Below are 20312 nucleotides of genomic sequence, written 5' to 3'. Positions count from 1 at the left end.
AATAACAAAACTCCATAGTTTAGTGCAACCTACTTCATGGCAATGTCCTTTCCATTTCTAAATAGCTTAGATAGCATTAAAACAATCCTATTTTACAACATATAAATTTATATGTAATACAAGTTTTAATTTCCAGAAATAAAGTTTGATTGGAACACCAATGCTCTCTCATTTTCTTATGTAATTTAACTACAATTACTGTTAACCAATGTAGAATTGGAATTGATGATACAGGAACCAGCACGCACACATCCTCAGACACCTCATGCTCAGATTCCTAATATCAATTCTTTTCTAGAAAATATTTTATTACTTTAGTCTAACGTCAAGTTAAACAAGCACACAGTCTAGTAATAGGATGGGTATAAATGTTGTGTCTGGCATTTGCTATCGTGTATTGGCAGGAAAAATTTTTATGATCTCTGTAGTCCAGTTTTTTCTCTTGTAAAATAAGGTTAGGAATACCATCTAACTTCTCTTTCTGCAATAGTGCATCAACCTTTATTACAGGTTCAGGGCATTAGAGGGAACAGAGTAACCACTGAGAAAGTTAGCAGTGATTATCGCAGTTGTGCTAGCATAAAAATTGCTCAACTAGAAGTGAGAACTCTGATTAAATTGGACATATTGGATGATTACAACTGTTAATAATAAAATCACACATAAAAGCTGGCAGAAAATTTGCCAAAACATTAAAAATGACTGTCCTTAGTGGGAAGGATTTTTTGTCTCTGTTTTTCCCATGTTTACTCTAAGTGTACAAATTATCGGTATAATGATAAAATCACCATAAACAGTAAAAGAAAGAAGTTGCTATGGCTGTGGAAACAGTTCAGTGAATATGCTTTGTAGGTGCTCATGATTTTGTAGGGAAGACATGAACATTCTGGACTCCAAAGGTTTCCTTCTTGCTGCCCTCCCTAACATTTGTCAGCTCGTAATAATCACGTGTCCTAACAAAGCACATGAGTGACACATCTCTTCGGTTTTCCCTATGTTGTGGTCACTGAGACTTGTGAGAAGACAAGCTCACTGAAGATCTTATTGTTACACACATTGCTAATCCTCAGCCACCTTCATACTTCATTAACCACTTGAAAGATTTATTCCCCAGCCTCTGTTATGGAATAGCCTTGCTGCCTTCTTTTGCCCTATCTGCAGATAGGAACATTTTCAGTCTGTGTTAGAGTTTCCTCATTACTGTAATTATTCACTCAACAAAATAGGGAAATTTCAGTTAAATTCTTGATATGTGACAAGATTCCCAAGGACAGGAATGTGAGCAGGTGTTAAGTTGAAAACCAAATTTTCTTCATAATACAATCATCTAGGACTTCAGTACTGTTTCTTTTTTTGTAAAAGGAACTCACACAGTTCATTCTTTACAGTATACTCTATGAGAGAACAGCGCTGAAATGCAAAGTAATGGATAGTTAGGCACGGATGGCTGTTACAGTAAGTTCATGGGAGGTAGGCAACTTGGATTCCAATAGCTATTAGGCTTTGTATGTTTGGTATGGTGACAGCCTTTAACACAAATGACAGAAGATGGCCTTGTTGTGCACCAATGGAAGGAGAAGCCCTTGGTTCTGCCGAGGCTAGACCCCGAATGTAGGGGAATGTTGGGAGGGTAGGAATGGGAGGTGAATGGGGAGGGGAAACACCCTTATAGAAGAAGGGGAGAAGGATGGGATAGAGGGCTTATGTCTGGGAAATCAGGAAAGAGAATAACATTTGAAATGTAAATAAAGAATACAATAAAAAAAACAAAAAAATGACAGATTACACTGATAAAGCTTACAGTGATGAAATCCAAGGGAAACAACGAAGTTGTTTAGTGTAACTAATTATCCAACCCAAAATCTAGAAGGTTGACCCCATTCAATGACCCTATAATTCATTTTTCCACCTACTCTATCCTCTCCACTGAAGAGATTAATTTTCTGATTGATTGCATAGGTTTGTCTTCATGTATCAATCAGAATTAAATGATGGTGTGAGTTTATACCTGTTGTGGTTTGCCCTGAAGTTATCTGTATTTTGATGCTAATTCCACTGCCCCAAGGATAGCTGCCTAGTCATGTACTCAGGAATCAGGTGACTTCACCAGAACCTTTTCCCCATTGAATTTGTAAAGTACAGGTGAGGGGTAGGTACAGGATAGAAGGAGGCCTGTCATTGGAGGAGATGGAAGGATGGGCGGGAGAGAAGTTTGAAGGAAGAGGAGGAGACGAGGACAGAGAGGGAGACAGGAGACACACAGAGAGAGAGTGGGGAGAAGCCATGGTATGTGATGTTAAGATTCTGCTCTGTGTATTTACAAGTTGTTATCAATGTTCCTAAGGGATGGATGGTACCGGGCTTTGTATGTTTAAGTGGGCAATTATATCTTATCAATTGGGTCTAAGATTATCGTGTTGTGTGTTCTTTTATGTGAGGGTTTGAGTATAGGAAAGTGTGTGGCGGCAAGAGACATTGGGCCACCGAGGAGTGGGGATGTATTTCTGCCAAGATATATAGCAGATAATCTTGGGGCACCAAGGTGCAGGACCTAGTGGGGTAAAAGACAATGATACTTTGTATTTTTATATTTTTACAACAACATATAGCATCTTAGGAGGAGACCTATTCTGACTTCTAAATGTCTGCCATTAAAAGAAGATGCTGACAAAGAGCTATCAGAAAGCACCAAGATTACCCCTCACATCACTGTTAGAATTCAGTAAGGACCATATTTAAGAGATCCCATTTGGAACACATTTCTGCAAGCATCAATGAAAACATAATCCAGATTTGCACAATGATGTGTTCATAGCAGGAAACTGTAGAGACATACACAGGTTTTTATATATTATGTTTGCCCAATTGTACTGGGACTTTCTCATACACATTTATAAGTTGTTGCAATTAAATGAATCTAGCATGCAAATGATCCTCTGTTGCACCTTAATCTCATGGTCAGTCTCATTTTAAGAGCAAAAGGTATAGGCCCAAGATTAGATGAATCATTCAAATGTGACTATAGTCATACATTGCTACTCTTACCTGATTTTTTTTTCTCTTCTTAAAATGAGTTTCCTACTTTTAGGACAATTATATTCTTGAAACAAAGAAAAAGCAATAGCCCATTTTGTAGTGGAGTATAGTCACCATTTTGTTCTGGTTTGTTCAGCTTTTGACTTAGGACATCAGGGAGCCCATGATGGCTTCAAACTTATTATATAGCCAAGAATTAACTTGAACTTCTGTTCCACTGCCTTCTGCTTCTCAAATGCTGATTTTTCTCAACTACCTTTCTACACTTCCCTCTATCATAATTGCTATCAGAATTAAAACATCCCATTTTAGTATTTAGAAAGAAATGTGAGCTCATACAAAAACAAGCAAGGTCTACAAGAACTAGAAAGGAGACATTGATGAAATCACTGGCTGATATTATGTACCATACAGTGTGAGTTTAAAAACTAAATCATGCAATTAAAGGGATGTAATATCATCATTTTAAATACCAATGACTGTCATTTCAGCAAATATAAGTTAATTTCATTTTGTATTTTAAATTTTCACTTATTTTTCTCCACTACTAGGAAGCAGAGTCTTTCACCCTGTGATGATGTCTTAGAAATGAGGAACAGGTCCAGATCTCTAACATTGAAAAAAGTAGAAATTACCAGATTGGCTGCACACTCTATAGCATATACTGAAGTGAAAACAAAATGAGGCCAAGGATAAATGAAGGTTTGGTAGTGGATCTATTAAATACAAAGGCATTAACAGGAGACCCTGAGGATACCCTTAGTTGATGTGATGAATTTTCTTTGGTTCCATAGCAACAACAAAATGAGAATTAAATTAATGGTAGAGAATAAAACTTTCTAAGAATGTTCATTAATATAACCATCATCAACTCTTGTAACTGTAGTGAAGCCTATGGATCTTGTAAAATCTCATTACATAAGTTGATCAGCATTTGCTTATCATGTAGAGAGAACAATGAGGGAAATCACATGATCATTCAGTGGTGTCATGTTCTAGAAACAATAGAAAGCTTAAATCCAACAAGAACACAGGACAGAAAAAAAGCAGGAGAGGAAAAGCCACACTCTGCAGCATAAGGGGTTTAAAAACCACACAAATCTCTTTGGGAGTTTTCTTTTCACAGCACAATATCATCTAGCTTCATGAATATCTAAGAAGAATTTCAGAATTCACAAAATATCTGGAGATTATTTTCGACAAAAATACTGATAGATAAAATATGCAAATAGAGTTTTAGAACTACTCTAATCATTTGTAAGGTAGCAGATGAAATCTTGGGTTTGATCCTTCATTTCTTTTTAACTCTTGCCTGATATTTTCAGTTGAATTTTGAGTACCACCTTGACTTTCTCATATATATATATATATATATATATATATATATATATATATGTGTGTGTGTGTGTGTGTGTGTGTGTGTGTGTGTGTGTGTGTGTATGATGTGTGGGGAGGATAGACAGACATTCCACAGCATGAGCACGGAACTCAAAGGACTAATTTTAGGAGTCTTAGGAGTCTTGTTTCTTTTGGTTCCTCAACTAAACAAGGACTCTCCTGTTTTAGTGGTACTACATACTACAGTCTGGCTAGACAGCAAGCTTCTGGTTTATTCTCTTCTCTCATTTCTGTGTTGTGAAAAGAAAGAATTGCAAATGTGTACCTACCATACCTAGCTCTTTAATTTGGGTTCCAGGTATTGACCAAATTTGCCAGGCTTACACAGCAAGTATGGATGTTGTAAACTGATATTAAGTCACTCCTCTATTCTGACCCATCACTAAACATACAATTGCTACAAGTAAAAATACAAAAATTCTTAAATTATTGACTGCTATTTTCTACTTTTAAAATATGCAAAATTAATTAATCCCACTTCTCATAGATGCTGAAGTTTCTATTCTAACATGTGAAGACTGTTTCTTTTACACAAATTGTATATAGTCAATTCCCCATGTTGACATACATGATCAGATGTGACTGAGTTTAGAAATAGAGCCTTTAGGGAAGTAAGCCAGGGAGGTAATTGAGTGGATTCTTAACCTAATACAGTTTATGTCTTTGTAACAATAGAGTTACAGTAAAAATCAGAAACAGCCTTATATGGACATATCTCACAGTCAAAACTTGCTATCAAAATGTTCAGAACACAATCACTTCCAGAAAACAAAGCTGACAGAATTTTGATATTGAAACTTCACCTTCTAGAACTTGGAGAAATGTCTGCTGCTTGAGGCATCTAGTGAGTGTCTTGTGTTTAGCAGGCTGGCTGCTTGACAGCAAAACAAGACTCAGTGGATTCAGAAGGAAACTATGGACAATAGTTTGAAATACAGACAGTCAAAACACTGGAGTGAATAAGAATGGTCATTAAATATTAGACATTTTGAAAAATAAAACAATAAGCTATGAGCAAATAATTTTATATTCATATATTCATAGATTTAAAGCTCATAAGCAAAGCTATTTTGGGTATTTCATGAGGGTTAGTTTGAAAAAAATTGTAGTTACTTTTCCACAGTGCAAACTAATTCACAATAGTGAAACCATGCTGTATTCACTTGCCATAAACACTCTATAGATTGAGTCAGAATCCAGTGCCTAAATAAAGAAGAGACACTAGAGCCTGCTATGAAACCTCAACAAAGTAATGAGCAAATTCTTCTTTTAAAGAATAAAATGAGCAGAGATGTGCAGCTTAACCATCAGGGTCCAGAACTGATGGACGGGGCTATCCCAAAAGCTTTTGCCTATACATTGGATATGTTCTTCCAACTGGGTTGCCTCATCTGGCTTCAGTGGGAGAGAAAACACCTTCCCTTGCTGAATATTGAAGTGTCAGTGTCGGGGATACCTGCAGGAGGCCCCACATTCTCAGAAGAAAAGGGGGGAGGATGAGGGAAGAATTGTGTGTGGGGGTGGCAAGCAGTGAAAGGGATGTAATATGATTGTGTAAAAAATGTAAAATTAATCTAAGTTAAAGAAATGAGCAGGGAGAAAGCTCTGTTAGCGTTTGTCACACAATCATGAGGACTGAACTGTATTCCCATATCCTGCTTAAGAAGGCAATGCACATGTGATTCCAGCACTGTGGAGAAGGAGAAATAGTCTTAATCCTTGGGGCAAGACAGACTAATTGGTGAGCTGTAGACCACGGAAAAAAATACTGTCTCAAAAGATAAGATAAACTTCTCCTGTGGAACAACATCTGAGGTTGGCCCTAGCCAGCCACAGGCACATGCGTGAATATTCACATGCAGATCCACACAGGCATGCACCCACATGAACAAGGCATTGTTAGGCAAAATTAAATGAACGGATGAATTATCAATAAAATATGAGCGTCATAGCTTTTACTAATTACATATTTGTGTGTGTGTTTGTGTGTGTGTGTGTGTGTGTGTGTGTGTGTGTGTGTGTGTGTGTGTAAAAGAGTTGGGGCATGTGTGTGGAACAGCATCAGAGTCAGAGGAAGTCAGAGGAGAGCTCTATACAGTTGACTTTGTTTTACTTTTTCTTTTCTAGTTCTTCAGGAACATAACTCATATTTCCTGCTTTACACAGCAAGTACCCTTACATGCTGAATTGTCTCATTAGCCTGGGCATGTATATATGTGTGTATATATATATATATATATATATATATATATATATATATATATATATATATATATGAGAGAGAGAAGGGGAGGGAGGGAGGGAGGGAGAGAGAGAGAGAGAAACAGAGACAGAGACAGAGAGACAGAGAGACAGAGAGACAGAGACAGAGAGAGGGTTCAGAGAGAAATTTGGCCAGAAATTTTTTATATTACCAGGATACAATATTAAGAAATTTCAAGGGACAAAGAGGAATAAGTAGATGAAGAACTGTTCAGAAAGGTATGAGTGACTAGACAACATACAAATTATGTTCTACTACTGTACTAATCCTGGGTATATGAAATGTTCACTAATTTTTACTACAAAGCATTGAAAAATCATTGCATTCACTTTTTCATGTAGGTCACAACTTTAGTGGTATGTCAAGGCTAAAGAGCTTTAAAACATTTGAGACACATTCCAAAATGGTAACACCAGAAATTTGGTGCAATTTGATTGTCTATAGTGGTTCACACCATGGGACTGATGAGACATTTCAAAATGTCTACCTTCATTCCAATTTATTAGATCTAATCTCTGAATGAATCTACTTTACTTGTGACATGCCCACAATTCATTGTTCCTACTCAGTCGTGGGCTGCTTATCTTTGGAAAAGTGCTGAACATGACATTTCAGAAAGGAAAGAATCTTTGACCTATGAACTCAAGGCCAGGAAACTCTACCCTGAAGTTTATGTACTTAGTATTCCTTGATGTCTGTGCATGATGTGGGCTGATTCTATCCTGTAGCAAATTATCCTGACATATTAAATAACAAATCCTATAGAAATTTCTATTTTAATGCTTTAAAATAGAAAATAGAGTAAATTCTCTATTGAGAATAATTGATAGGATTAGAACTAAATTTCAAATAATTTACCTTTTTCAAGCCATGAAAATGTACAAAAGAAAGTAAAGTATACTGATTTAAAAAACATCAAGATAGAAGAGTATTGAGAATGGAATTTAAATTCTAGCATGTTCTATCATTCCAGATATCTATGAGTCAAGAGATTTTATGCACCAGCTAAGAAAAGAAATGGAATATGAAGTTTGACTGAGTACAGAGACTTTTAAGTGAAAAATGTATGTTTTTGCATTGAACAAGGGTAAGAAATTGTGCTGTAACTTAGCAACCACACATAAGGACATATGACCTCAGATTTCTATGACTTGCTACTTGCAAGTTTCCCTCTTGGGGTATAGCAAGATTTGTGTCTGTTCTCTGGGAATTATATAACATCTCTGTGTTACAAGAGACAGCTAAATTACCACATCCATTTTCTATATTTCTCAAAAGGAGAAATGTTCAGGGGGAGGCCCCACTGCCTGACACTAGTACTAATGCTATGATGTGCTTACAAACAGGAGCCTATCGGGCCAGGCCCAACAAGCAGCTGAAAAGAATCAGATGCAAATAATTACACCCAACCAATGGACAGAAGCCAGGGACCCCTGTGGTAGAATCAGGGAAAGCTGGAAGAAGCTGAGGAGGGCAACACCAGAGGCAGACCAGCAGTCTCAACTATTCTGGACCCCAGAGATCTCTCAGACATTGAGTCACCAACAAGAGAGCATACACCAGCTTATATGAGGCCCCCAACACATATACAGCAAGGACAGAAGGTTTCAGACTCAGTCAGAGAAGATACTTGGGGCCCCAGGGAGCAGGGAGGTCTGGTGGGGGGGGGCACTTCTTAGAGACAGAGGGGGAGAAGTTGTGGTATGTGGAACAGTTGGAGGGTGGACCAGAAGGAGGATAACCTCTGCACTGTAAAAAAAAAAAAGACTAATTTTTTTAAAAAAATGTAGAAAAGTTTTAATCATTTATTGTTGTTTGCTTTTGAAGTGTTGATAATCAGACTCAATTCAGATGTTATTCAAGTACTTCTCCAATTAGATACACTCTCAGATTTCGAGACATTTGTGTTGACCTGCTGCTGAAAAGAAGAAAATAATAAGATGACAAGATCATTCTGTGGGTAAAGGAACTTAGTGTCCAACATCATAACCTGGTTCAGTTGCTGGAAACATTGTGGGAAGGGAGAATCGTGTCCTGAAAGATGTCCCTAACATTTACATGGGCACTCCTGCCCCTTCATACTCTCTGACGTACACATTCACATATACAAACAAAACACAAATATAATGAAAATTCTGTATTAAATAAAATATATCTATAGTGATACCTTTTGTAGAAAAATGATTGGTTTTAGTCAACATGTAAAAATGATGTGAAATTACAGAGAATAGAAACATTTCTCCCTATTCTTTTCTAAACTGAAATATATTTCTAAACACACGTACAAATTGGGATTTCAGACCTTAGACTGACAAAATTGTTTCACAAACCACCCTTGCCTTGTAATGATTTGTGTAACAGCCATGAAAAAGCAATAAAGGAGAGGGATTCTAATTACAAAGATTATGTGGGCAAGGCAAGTCTTACAAGCTCACAATAGTGAATTTGTAGAGATTTCATCCCAGAGAATTGCTTGTTTGGGTCATTATCTCTACAGCAATGTCATAGGACTATAAACAGACATGTACTAGCTTTGCAATATAACATAGTATCCTGTAATGGCTGGTTTTGTGTGTCAACTTGACACAAGCTGGAGTTAGCACAGAAAAAGGAGCCTTCTTTGAGCAAATGCCTCCATGAGACCCAGCTGAAATGCATTTTCTCAATTAATGATCAAGGGTGGGAAGGCTCAGATCAGTGTGGGTGGTGCTGCCCCTGGGCTGTGTCTTGGGTTCTATAAGAAAGCAAGCTGAGCAAGCCAGGGGAAGCAAGCCAGTAAGTAACATCCCTCCGTGGCTTCTGCATCAGCTCCTGCTTCCTAACCTTTTAGTCCTGACTTCCTTTGGTGATGAATAGCAGTGTGGAAGTATAAGCTAAATAAACCCTTTCCTCCCTAACTTGCTTCTCAGTCATGATGTTTGTGCAGGAATTCATACCCTGACGAAGAGAGATCTCAATGAAGATGCTATCAACTTGGAGAAGCCTCATAGAGGCGGAAGAAAATAGATTTAATCCTGTCCTAAAGTTTTCGTTGTTGCTCCTAGGAGTAGACTTGATTTTCCTGCTGTGTGGTTAACAGGGTTGACCACATCACTTACCAGGAGAGTTGACTAATGGTCTTTGAGGAAGAACTGTGTGTTCAGTCATTGTGAAAAGTTGGATATAATTATGGTCCCACTGGTGTGTGTTCTCTCTCTCTCTCTCTCTCTCTCTCTCTCTCTCTCTCTCTCTCTCTCTCTCTCTCTCTCTCTGTCTGTCTCTCTCTCTCCTCTCTGGCATCAAATCATACTTTGTAATATAAAGGCTGTTTCTGTAGCACAAATCAGAGTCAATGAAGACAACGGACAATAGCGATACGCATCCCATGAGGAAGCCAAAAACTGTGTTTTAAGCGTTTGAGATTTGGAGAGAGTTAGATAACTCAGTTTGTCTTGAGGTTCAATAAACTAATAACAAAAGAGAGTGCAAGAAGTGCAGAATAATTCTACGTTTTATACCTTACTGTAAACATATATTATAACAGATTACGTGTTCATAAGAGATGATCAAGAGGTTTCACAAATAAGTTAACTAGAATGATGACAGTGGAAAATCTGTAACAAAAAAACCTGAAGGTGGTAAGGAAAACCTCATTATTTTTGCACAGTTACTATCTCAATGGCTCTTTCGGGCTTCTACAAAGGTGAAAGATCACTGCTTCAGGAAGACACACTTTCGTCAAGCATTTGTTAGTAGAATGATTTTAAAACATTTCTGTGAGTAAAAAAAAATAAAACCACTTAGTCAAATGTTTACAAATTTGTATGTTTTAAATCATCAAGCATAAGGGGTTCTCAGAGAACATTATAATCAGTAAACGATGAATGAAACCATGAATATTCAGCAATAGAGGATGTAGCAAATAAATTCTGGGGTCTATTTACAGCAAGCAGACAGCACATACAAATTCATAAAGAAAGATTTAGGCCATTTAAAAATTTTATAGACATACTCCACAGAAAGTATAATATATGACAAGATTTAGTTATTGTTACAAAATAAATATGATTAAAAGCACAACCAATGCATATGTTTCTATTATTTTCATCTATATTTTGGTTGTTTCTTAACTGTGTTTTTCCTTGTGGGGCTGGAGATCAATCGAGAGCCTCGTACACAGGCAAGTAATCTACCAATTATGTTTAAAATAGCAATTTAAATTTCTATGAGTGTGTGATTCTAATGGAAATACAATCCTGTATGGTATATGAGGAAATGAATGTCAGATCAAAGATATACCACCTCTCTTATAAGATTTTATTTAGATGAAGTTTTGGAAAGAAATAGAACAACTAGTATTTGCTTGTAGAATTCTGATAGGGAAATGTGAGTAGGGATCTTTTACATTTACCCACCCCAAACTTAATAACACAGACATTTTACATGGAGAATTCATTATTTTGTAATCATTTATGCTATGATAAATAATAAAACTATGCATAAATACAAATGTATGTGTATATATTTATAAAACATCAATATATATTTATTTATTTATAAAAACTCAATTTTAGCCCGACGAGAGAGCCAATAGAAGTTACTGGCTTCAGCATTGTATGCTGATTTCTTCAACAAATAGAAAGAAAACACAGTTAAGCAGTACTAGAAATTATCAAAGTCAATTTAAAGATTAAAATCCAGGCCATCCTATATAGAGCTCTAGAAGTTTGTTCAACAATAAATCCATTTATTTCTAAAAAGGGCTTATACCACCCATACCAACATCTATCAGGCCTTTGTCCTGATTATACTTCAAAAACAAAAATCTCACTTTAGGAAAAAGACCAGAAACTCTATTTCAGCTAGTCGGGTAACAGAATGTGAGAAAGGGAGAGAAAGGGCATTCACACACATGATGACTTGAGAATAGATGTTCTGGCTTGCTCACTGTGGAGTGTTTTATATTGGATAATTTTAATGCGCCCCCCCCCCCCAGTTACAGGTTAAGGTAAGTGAACTAACCTTAGAAGAACAAAGTTTCTTCAGGAATATAAGTAAATAACTGGTGTAGAAAAATGTTTATCCTAAAATGTAACTCTACATTATCATAGCTTTTTTGAAAGAAGGTAAATTGCACATAAATTTTCAGAGGGCGAAATAGCTACATCATGTAACTCTATTTCTTATGGTTAAAGTGCCATAAGATTATATTTGCATTCCAATAACATTGTTCTTAGAAGGCAGAGGATTCATAGCTATTTATGATGCTGTAACTTCATAATGTATTTCTTATGTGAAGAAAGGGAGATTAACATGAATAAGAATACTTGAGTTACAATCCATGAGGTTAAACATTTTTAAATTATAAATATGACAATGACCTAAAGGAAAATCCAAGCAAGCGAAGATCTGAATATAACTATGACTCTTCTGACACTGAATTTTCTCCATATTATTAGTGACTAAAAGATACACGCTTAATATACCAGTTAATTTTTCATAACACTAACATGGTTGTAGGCATGAGGGACCAGTGTTGAACTGCCTATAACATGTCACTCTGCCATTCATCATGAACACTAAACAAAAGACAAGGAGGGTTTTTACTTTATTTTACTGTATCTTGATTTGTCCTGCTTGCCTGTCATCTCTTAGAGGCCTGCTCTTTCTGCACAAGGAAAGAGAGGGGAGTGGATCTGGGGGAGAAGGAGGAAAGCTGGGAGAAAAAATTGTTTTGGGGATGATTATATGAGAGAAAAATCTATTTTCAACTAATATTTATATTTTAAAATATGTATATATTTGTTACTATTAGAAATATAGTTAATAATATCAATAAGAATGGAAAATATATGATATTAATATCTAAGACAGTTTCCCAATCAACCTAATGGATTCTATAATTAAAAAAGGAAAACAGCATACAAGAATTTCTTCTTGTTTTGGTGTTTTACTTTGTATATTTTTCTTTCAGAAAGCTGGCTACTGCTTAATATCTACTTTTGTAACATTTATACTGTCAAAAATTGAGATGAATATGGAAAGCAATTTTCAAGTTCATAGTCCCAGGGCTACAAGCAATAAAACAAATATTCTTGGAGACTTAGAGCAAGCACAGCCTTAACTCTGGACTTTCTGTCACCAGGACTGAAGCTTGTGTTTTCTGTAAGGGATAAGCTATCATGGAGTGCATTATATCACATCATATTTCACCTCTTCCAACCTGCCCTTCTGTTACACCTATTTACATAATATTTTAGCTGTTACCTCTGTTGAAATCAAATGATTCTGGCACGCAGAGCTGATGACTGGTTTGGTTGAGTTGTTTCACTTAGACCTCTCCTGTGAGCACTGAGCAGTCTTTTCTCTAAACTCTCATCAAAGAAGCTGCAAGAGAGGTGGCCCCTGCTCATAGGTATCTAATCTGGAGATAGCTGCACCTCCAAGAATTTACCAGTATTCTGCTAGTGATTTCCCAGAGCAAAATGATTATTAATTCAAAATGCAAAGCTACTAAAAGATTTGAAGACATATGGTTTATAACTTGGAAAGCAAGAGAGAGGGAAGAGGGCATGAAATGTATAAATGATCAAAGTTTCCTCCTTCGTTTTCGAGATGACAACAAAAATTGAAATCAGGCTCCATGTTACCATATGGCATTCCAGAACCCTCAGATGTAGCTGTATTTCTCTTTCCTTTCGAAGGCATTCTGGAAATTGTTCTGTGATCTAGTTTGGCACACATGTATGGGTTAAATCCAGTAACAAAATATACCAATCACTTATTTGCTTATTTATTTATTCTTGATATTTTATCAAAAAGGTAAGATAAAAACAAAAGCGCTTTCTCTGTGGAAGCTCACGGAAGAAACTCAATAAACTAAAACTCTTAGCCTTTTATGCTTAGTTCCTTTTTCTTAAAGTCGACCTCAAATTATGCACACATTCTCAATCTAAAAATCCATGGAACACTCGTCCATTTTTGGTGGGATCAGAAGCTGGAAATCAATCTGGACGTTCCTCAGAAAATCGGACATAGTGCTTCCTGAGGACCCAGCCACACCACTCCTGGGCATATACCCAAAAGATGCTCTAACATACAACAAGGACACATGCTCCACTATGTTCATAGCAGCCTTATTTATAATAGCCAGAAGCTGGAAAGAACCTGGATGTCCCTTAAAAGAGGAATGGATACAGAAAATGTGATACAACTGCACGATGGAGTACTACTCAGCTATCAAAAACAATGACTTCATGAAATTCTTAGGCAAATGGATGGAACTTGAAAATATCCTGAGTGAGGTAACCCAACGACAAGAAACCACACATGGTATGCACTCACTGATAAGTGGATATTAGCCCAAAAGCTTGAATTATCCAAAATATAACCCACAGACCACATGAAGCTCAAGAAGGACGACCAAAGTGCGGGTGCTTCAGTTCTTCTTAGGAGAGGAAACAAAAATATTCATAGGAGGAAATACAAAGTTTGGAGCAGAGGCTGAGGGAATGGCCATCCAGAGACTGCCCCACATGGGAATTCAGTCCATATACATCCACCAAACCCAGACAATATTACTGATGCCAAGAAGTATAAGCTGACAGGAGCCTGATACAGCTGTCTCCTCAGAGGCTTTGCCAAATACAGAAGTAGATGCTTGCAGCCAACTACTAAACTGAAAACAGGGTCCCCAGTGGAGGTGTTAGAGAATGGATTGAAGGAGCTAAAGGAGTTTGCAACCCCATAAGAACAAGAATACCAACCAACCAGAGCTCACAGGGACTAAAACACCTTCCAAAGAGTGATTCCATTCGAATCCCATCTTCCACCAATGATTCCAGTTGCCTATGTAGAACAGGATGGCCTTGTTGGGCACCAATGGGAGGAGAAGCTCTTGGTCCTGTCAAGGCTTGACCCTCGCAGCCCAGTGTAAGGTAATGTCAGGGCAGGGAGTCAGGAAGGGGTGAATGGTTGAGTGGGAGGAACACCCTCATAGAAAAACAAGGAAGGGGGATGGGATATAGGAATTATGGATGGGAAAACGGGAAAGGGGATAATATTTGAAATATCAATAAAAAATCCACCAAAAAAGGGAAAAATCACAAAAATGAAAAATAAATATAATAATAAATAAATCCTTATAAAGAGTAATGAAAAAAATAAAAGTCCACTTCCAGAAAATTTACTTAACAACATGCTGAGGTAGGGATATATTTCTGTTTGATATTCTAATGAAATAGGTAAAAGATAGATGTGTTCAGGGATGCTAGCATAGTTTAGTAACATTCCAAATGCTGTAAAGAAGTGGCAGGCATAGGCAACCTCTCCCTCTACTGCATCTTAGAAAAAAGAAAAGCATTTTCAGTTTCCATCCCTCATCATGACTTTAGTTGTTGGTTTTTCATAAGCAGATTTTACAGTACTAAGGGTCTTTTTCCTATTCCTAAAATCTATACTAAAATAATAGTATTAAAATATATTTTGATGTCATAAATGTCAAGAACATTTACCTGTGAATCATTTAAAAGTCAATTAGAAATAAGGATCTTTAAAAATAAAGTTTTCTTTCTTTTCAAATCTGATAGTCAGTCCTAAACACATACACACATTAAAAATAGTAAATGGTTTCAGAGAAGCATGTGTGTGTGTGTGCGCGCGCATGTGTGTGTGCACACACAGGCATATGGGCACATAACAATCAATATTGACGATTCAATAATTTGACAGAAAATAGAGGTGTGTGGGAAGAGTTCATAGGGAGACATGAAAAGTTGTAAATAGAGTACTTGTGTATGGCATTATCAAAATCAATTACTTTAAAAAAGTTAAAAGTACATTTTTGTCAAAATATAGTAGTAGAGGCTTTATATAATGATTTTCTTCAGCAGCTGAAATGACTAAGTGTTTTTAATTTATTTTTAGTGCAATATGTCTCATTCATTAGCACATGGAAAACTACACTCACAGTGCAGGGAGAAATTTCAATTTGTCAGTATAAATATTTCTTTTGATGTATGGTCAGAATCAGTTTGGTAACTTTTTATTGACAATTTTGTATCAATACTTATTATATGTTTAACTTTCCTTTCTTTTGATGTCTTTTTCCAGCTTAGATAGCAAGGTGATGCTGTCCTCACAAAATTTTTTTGGATCTATTTCTTCTAACTTTGTTTTTCTAGAAGACATTAAAGAATATTGATGTTTGCCAGGAATGAAAGAGAAAAGATCATTAAAAGGAAGTAATTCGAACAAAGGAGAATCTAACTGCTGTTGAATAATTGTTATATAATAGATTGAAGTAAAAATAATCAAAACATGAATGTGAAATTGCCTTTACTCTTGTTGGAATATACATATATATAATATATATAACATATACATATATGTTAATTAAATTTTGTGAACAAAGTAACTACACAAGGCCAGAAATAATGGAAAATATTCTATCTACAATATATGCTTCTTAATAATAGTATTAAAATATATTTTAATGACATAAATGTCAAGAACGTTTACCTGTGAATCATTTAAAAGTCAATTAGAAATAAGGATCTTTAAAACACAATGGTTGGTATACAGAAGGTAAGTATATTTCTTGCCAGATATTCTGAGACTCAGACTTTGATGGTGAATGATAGAAATCTCAAGACTTGTATAAATAGCTCATCATAGCTTAGCTTTTTAGTGGAATGTATACAATTTCACAAGGTACCTGTCTTCATTATTGCATTTTTTAAAAACGTTTCTTTTATTAAAATGAAATAACATAAATTTACTTTCTTTTCCCTCTCTGCTCCCTCCTAACTATGCCCCTCAATTCATGCTTATCGTGTAGTTTTTCATGTTCTTTTCATTAATCTCTCTAGTTATTTCATATTCCTTCAACTAAATTAACCTGAATCAATCCAAAAAGTTTACTTGCTACTTTCATTCTACACACACACACACACACACACACACACACACACACACACACACACTATTAAAGAAGAAAATATGTGATTTTGTCATTTTTATTTTCTGTGTGTGACTCATTTCAGTGAACATGCTATTCTTGAGGTGCATTGATGGTTTTTCAAATGACATTGTATGCTTCACAATATCTGAATAAAATTGCACTGGGTATTTAAGCCACCCTTAATCTATTTATTTGTTGGTTCATATGTAGAACTGCCTCATACAATGGTAATTGTCAAATATGCAACAGTATACCTAGGGCTGCACATGTCTCTGTGAACATCTACCAGGATCATTCCATTGTATTACTAAAGCAGGTTTCAGTTATGGAGAAAGCTCTGTGCAGCTTCCCAGAGCAGTTGAACCATCTTAAATTTCCTCCAACAATGCATGAGGATATATTTGTTCCCTTGACATCTTAATCAGCATTTGTTCTCTTGATGAATTATTTTTTATATTTTAATTATATAGATCTGAAATAAACCAGGCCTACTACTCTCTGAGAAACGCATGCTTCTGGTTTAGTTGCAAATGAATTCAGCTGCAACTAATAAAAATTGTCCACCAGAAATATGTTCATGTTGTTTTTAAGGGACAGGTCTGACAACGAGAATAACTCAGCACAAGTTTCAGTACTGCCTTCAGGCTTGTGTGGGAGCTTCTGCCCTTTCTGCCCAGTCATTTTTACTATATTTAACCTAATCCTCCTCTCGTCCTCAAATCTTGAATAACATGGGGCTAGAGATCCACTCTTCAAGTTCTAACTCAAAGAACTTAAGAAGTTAAGAGGGCAAGAGCATATACATTCTGACACAGCTTTTGTTATAACCCCAATGTTGTTGCTTTCAGGGGACTTGCTTTTCACAATGGTCAGAAATTATCATGTAATCATGTTATGCAGGCAAAGCAGGGAAACATCTTTTAAAAAAGAAAAGAAAAGAAAAGCTGCTCACCATCATCACTTGTGACCTAAACAAAAGTGTTATATTGATAAGAAACTAATAGGAATTAGTATTACCTGGCGACCAGTATTTGCCACACTACAAATGAATTCAAAAGTTTCTATTCTGTACTTGAATATGTAACCTGAATAATAAGACTAAAATGAAAAATGAAGTAGAATGAAACCAAGTCTCCTCCTCCTCTTCCTCCTTTTTCTTCTGCTGATTTATCATTCCTATTCTATCAGAGCCACTGAACAGTAGTGAAATGGGTTAATGACAGCACTGTAATTAAGAAGGTATCAAAGAGATATTGAACAGAATGTCAAGAAGGTACAGAATTTTCTTTCATAAATTGCATTTGCATGTGTTTAATTTTGATTAAACTTTGTTCATGAACTCTGAAAAACTAACTCTATAATGACCACTAATTATTCTTAAATTCTTAAACAGTTTGTATTGCCCCAAAATGTCATGATCTCTTAGAGATTTTTCAATGATATGGGATATTCAGTTATCATTTTGTGTCTTTCAATAAAAATGTTGTCACCTCCTTTGACTGCTTTTTAATACATTGACGAAATGTCTCTGGAAATGAGACATTTTTCCAGGATTCAGTGAGCAGAACAGGATCATTTGTGGTACAAAGGTATATTAATAAAATAAATGGAACCAAGAAACAAAATTTTAACCTAATCCTCCTCTCGTCCTCAAATCTTGAATAACATGGGGCTAGAGATCCACTCTTCAAGTTCTAACTCCAAGAACTTAAGAAGAGGGCAAGAGCATGTACATTCTGACACAGCTTTTGTTATAACCCCAATGTTGTTGCACATGTAAAAGAATGGCACTGGGAGTTATGACATGATGAATTAAAATTCAGCATTTAGAACCTGAACATTCATTAGCAAAACCATTTTCTAACACTGTGGTTCTAATTGGATAATTGCAGGTTAGCATTTTTAAGATACTATTTTTATTGGAGTATTTCACCAGAAACAGGAAGCATGAAACTTAATGATTCAACTTGCCCAAGGCTTAACATTGAAATCATCCCTAAAATACTGACTCACTTTATTTAGTGATCATGATCATTTTTGGTTTCTTCTATCAGCTGGGACTGATTTCTCTTAATAAGTACTTAGAAAAATAGAACCCTTTTAAAAATTACTTTATGAAACATAGGTTACTGTTCCAGGGTTTCTTACAGTTTTATATTGTTATGAACAGACAGCATGGCCAAGACAGCTCTTATAAGGATAATATTTTTGAGGCTGGCTTTCAGGTTCAGAGGTTTACTCCATTATCATCATCATCATTATCATCATGATCATGATCATCATCATCATCATCATTATCATTATTATAAGGTGGGATCATGGCAGCATCCAGCCATACATGATACAGGAGGATCTGAGAGATTTACATCTTCATTTGAAGGCTGATCTGAGACGACTGACTTCCAATTATTTAGGCTGAGAATCCTAAATTCCACACTCACAGTGACACACCAACCAACATAGACACAGCATAACACAGAGTAATGAGAAAGAAACCTTCTTTTAGTTCAGATATTCTGTCTTTTTTCATTGAAGTCTGTCAGGAAATTTTCCTGTTTAATACATGGACATAACTAAATCTTGGTGAATTGCTTTTGCTTTTGGGTTTATCCCATTTTCGTTCTCTTTTCTTTTCTTTTCTTTTCTTTTTTTTTTTTTTTTGCTTCTTTTTTTCGGAGCTGGGGACCGATGGTTCTCTTTTCTTATTTGTTCACAATTCTTCAATGACAGGTGAAGGGAGATCCTCTTCCCTCTTGTCATCCTGTACCTCGTGCAATACCACCATTCCCTCAATCATCGCTTATGATTGTAAGCATCCAGAATCTTTTAAAAGGCACTAGCCCGAGAGCCATCTTTCATTCTATTTCTTATACATTTGTGAATTTATGGCAAGACAACCATAGATATTTCTCCTTTTTACCATTAATATAAGTGATATAAAGTACATATTGAGCAGAATTTAATTTCTGAATCATAAATTGACTGCAGGAAAGGGACATTTTGCATTGCAAGTTGTATGGATCAACTTGCTAGATCTAAAAAGTATGCAAAAAATTTGAGTTTTAAAATTGTTTTTAGATGCTACCCGACAACCAGAACACATTAAAACATTTTTTTTTGTTACTGACCTTTATTTCCTAGAGCCATTAGCTTCACTGGGGAACTGACCATGCTGACATGTGACATGTGCTGCACATTCCAGTGGGTACCCATGCCTCTGCTCTAGTTGTAATATGGTGCACATCTCCTTCTGGCTGGATGGTTATATCTCTCTCAAAACTATTGACTTCTGTATTATAACAATCATATAAACCTATATAATAGGTATATAAGTAAAAGAATTTCCCTTTTGATACAAACTAAGTAGAATGTTGTGTCTTATTACTAGTCTTGCTAACTGTGAGTCATTAAACCCGTTATTGTCAAACTAATGTGAGTTGGAAAACCCTAAAAAAAGGATAGAAAAAAAATCATGTAGGCGGAAGCAAATGAATTTTGCACTTTAATTACTTTGCAAATTCCTTTATAAAGTGTTACCTATACTTTAGAGAAAGTGCAATAGATAATTCATTATTTCGAAGCAAAAATTGTGCACGTAGCCTAGTTGGGAATAACAACATGACCTAAAAAACTCTGAGACAGAAGACCATCCATTACTTCTGAATTATAAGGTTG

The 20312-nt window shown here is 35.9% G+C and overlaps 1 protein-coding gene across 21 annotated transcripts in view; it reads right to left on the bottom strand.

Annotated features, from left to right (window-relative positions):
- The window catches only part of Lrrc4c (leucine rich repeat containing 4C), a 1379071-nt gene that overhangs the window by 1189423 nt on the left and 169336 nt on the right, over window positions 1-20312 (bottom strand). The window lies entirely within an intron of this gene.

Source organism: Rattus norvegicus, chromosome 3 (assembly GCF_036323735.1).
Source record: "Rattus norvegicus strain BN/NHsdMcwi chromosome 3, GRCr8, whole genome shotgun sequence".
In the NCBI taxonomy this organism is placed as follows: Eukaryota; Metazoa; Chordata; class Mammalia; order Rodentia; family Muridae; genus Rattus; species Rattus norvegicus.
Note: the sequence above shows the minus strand (reverse complement) of the source record. Positions and strands in the feature narration are given on the sequence as shown.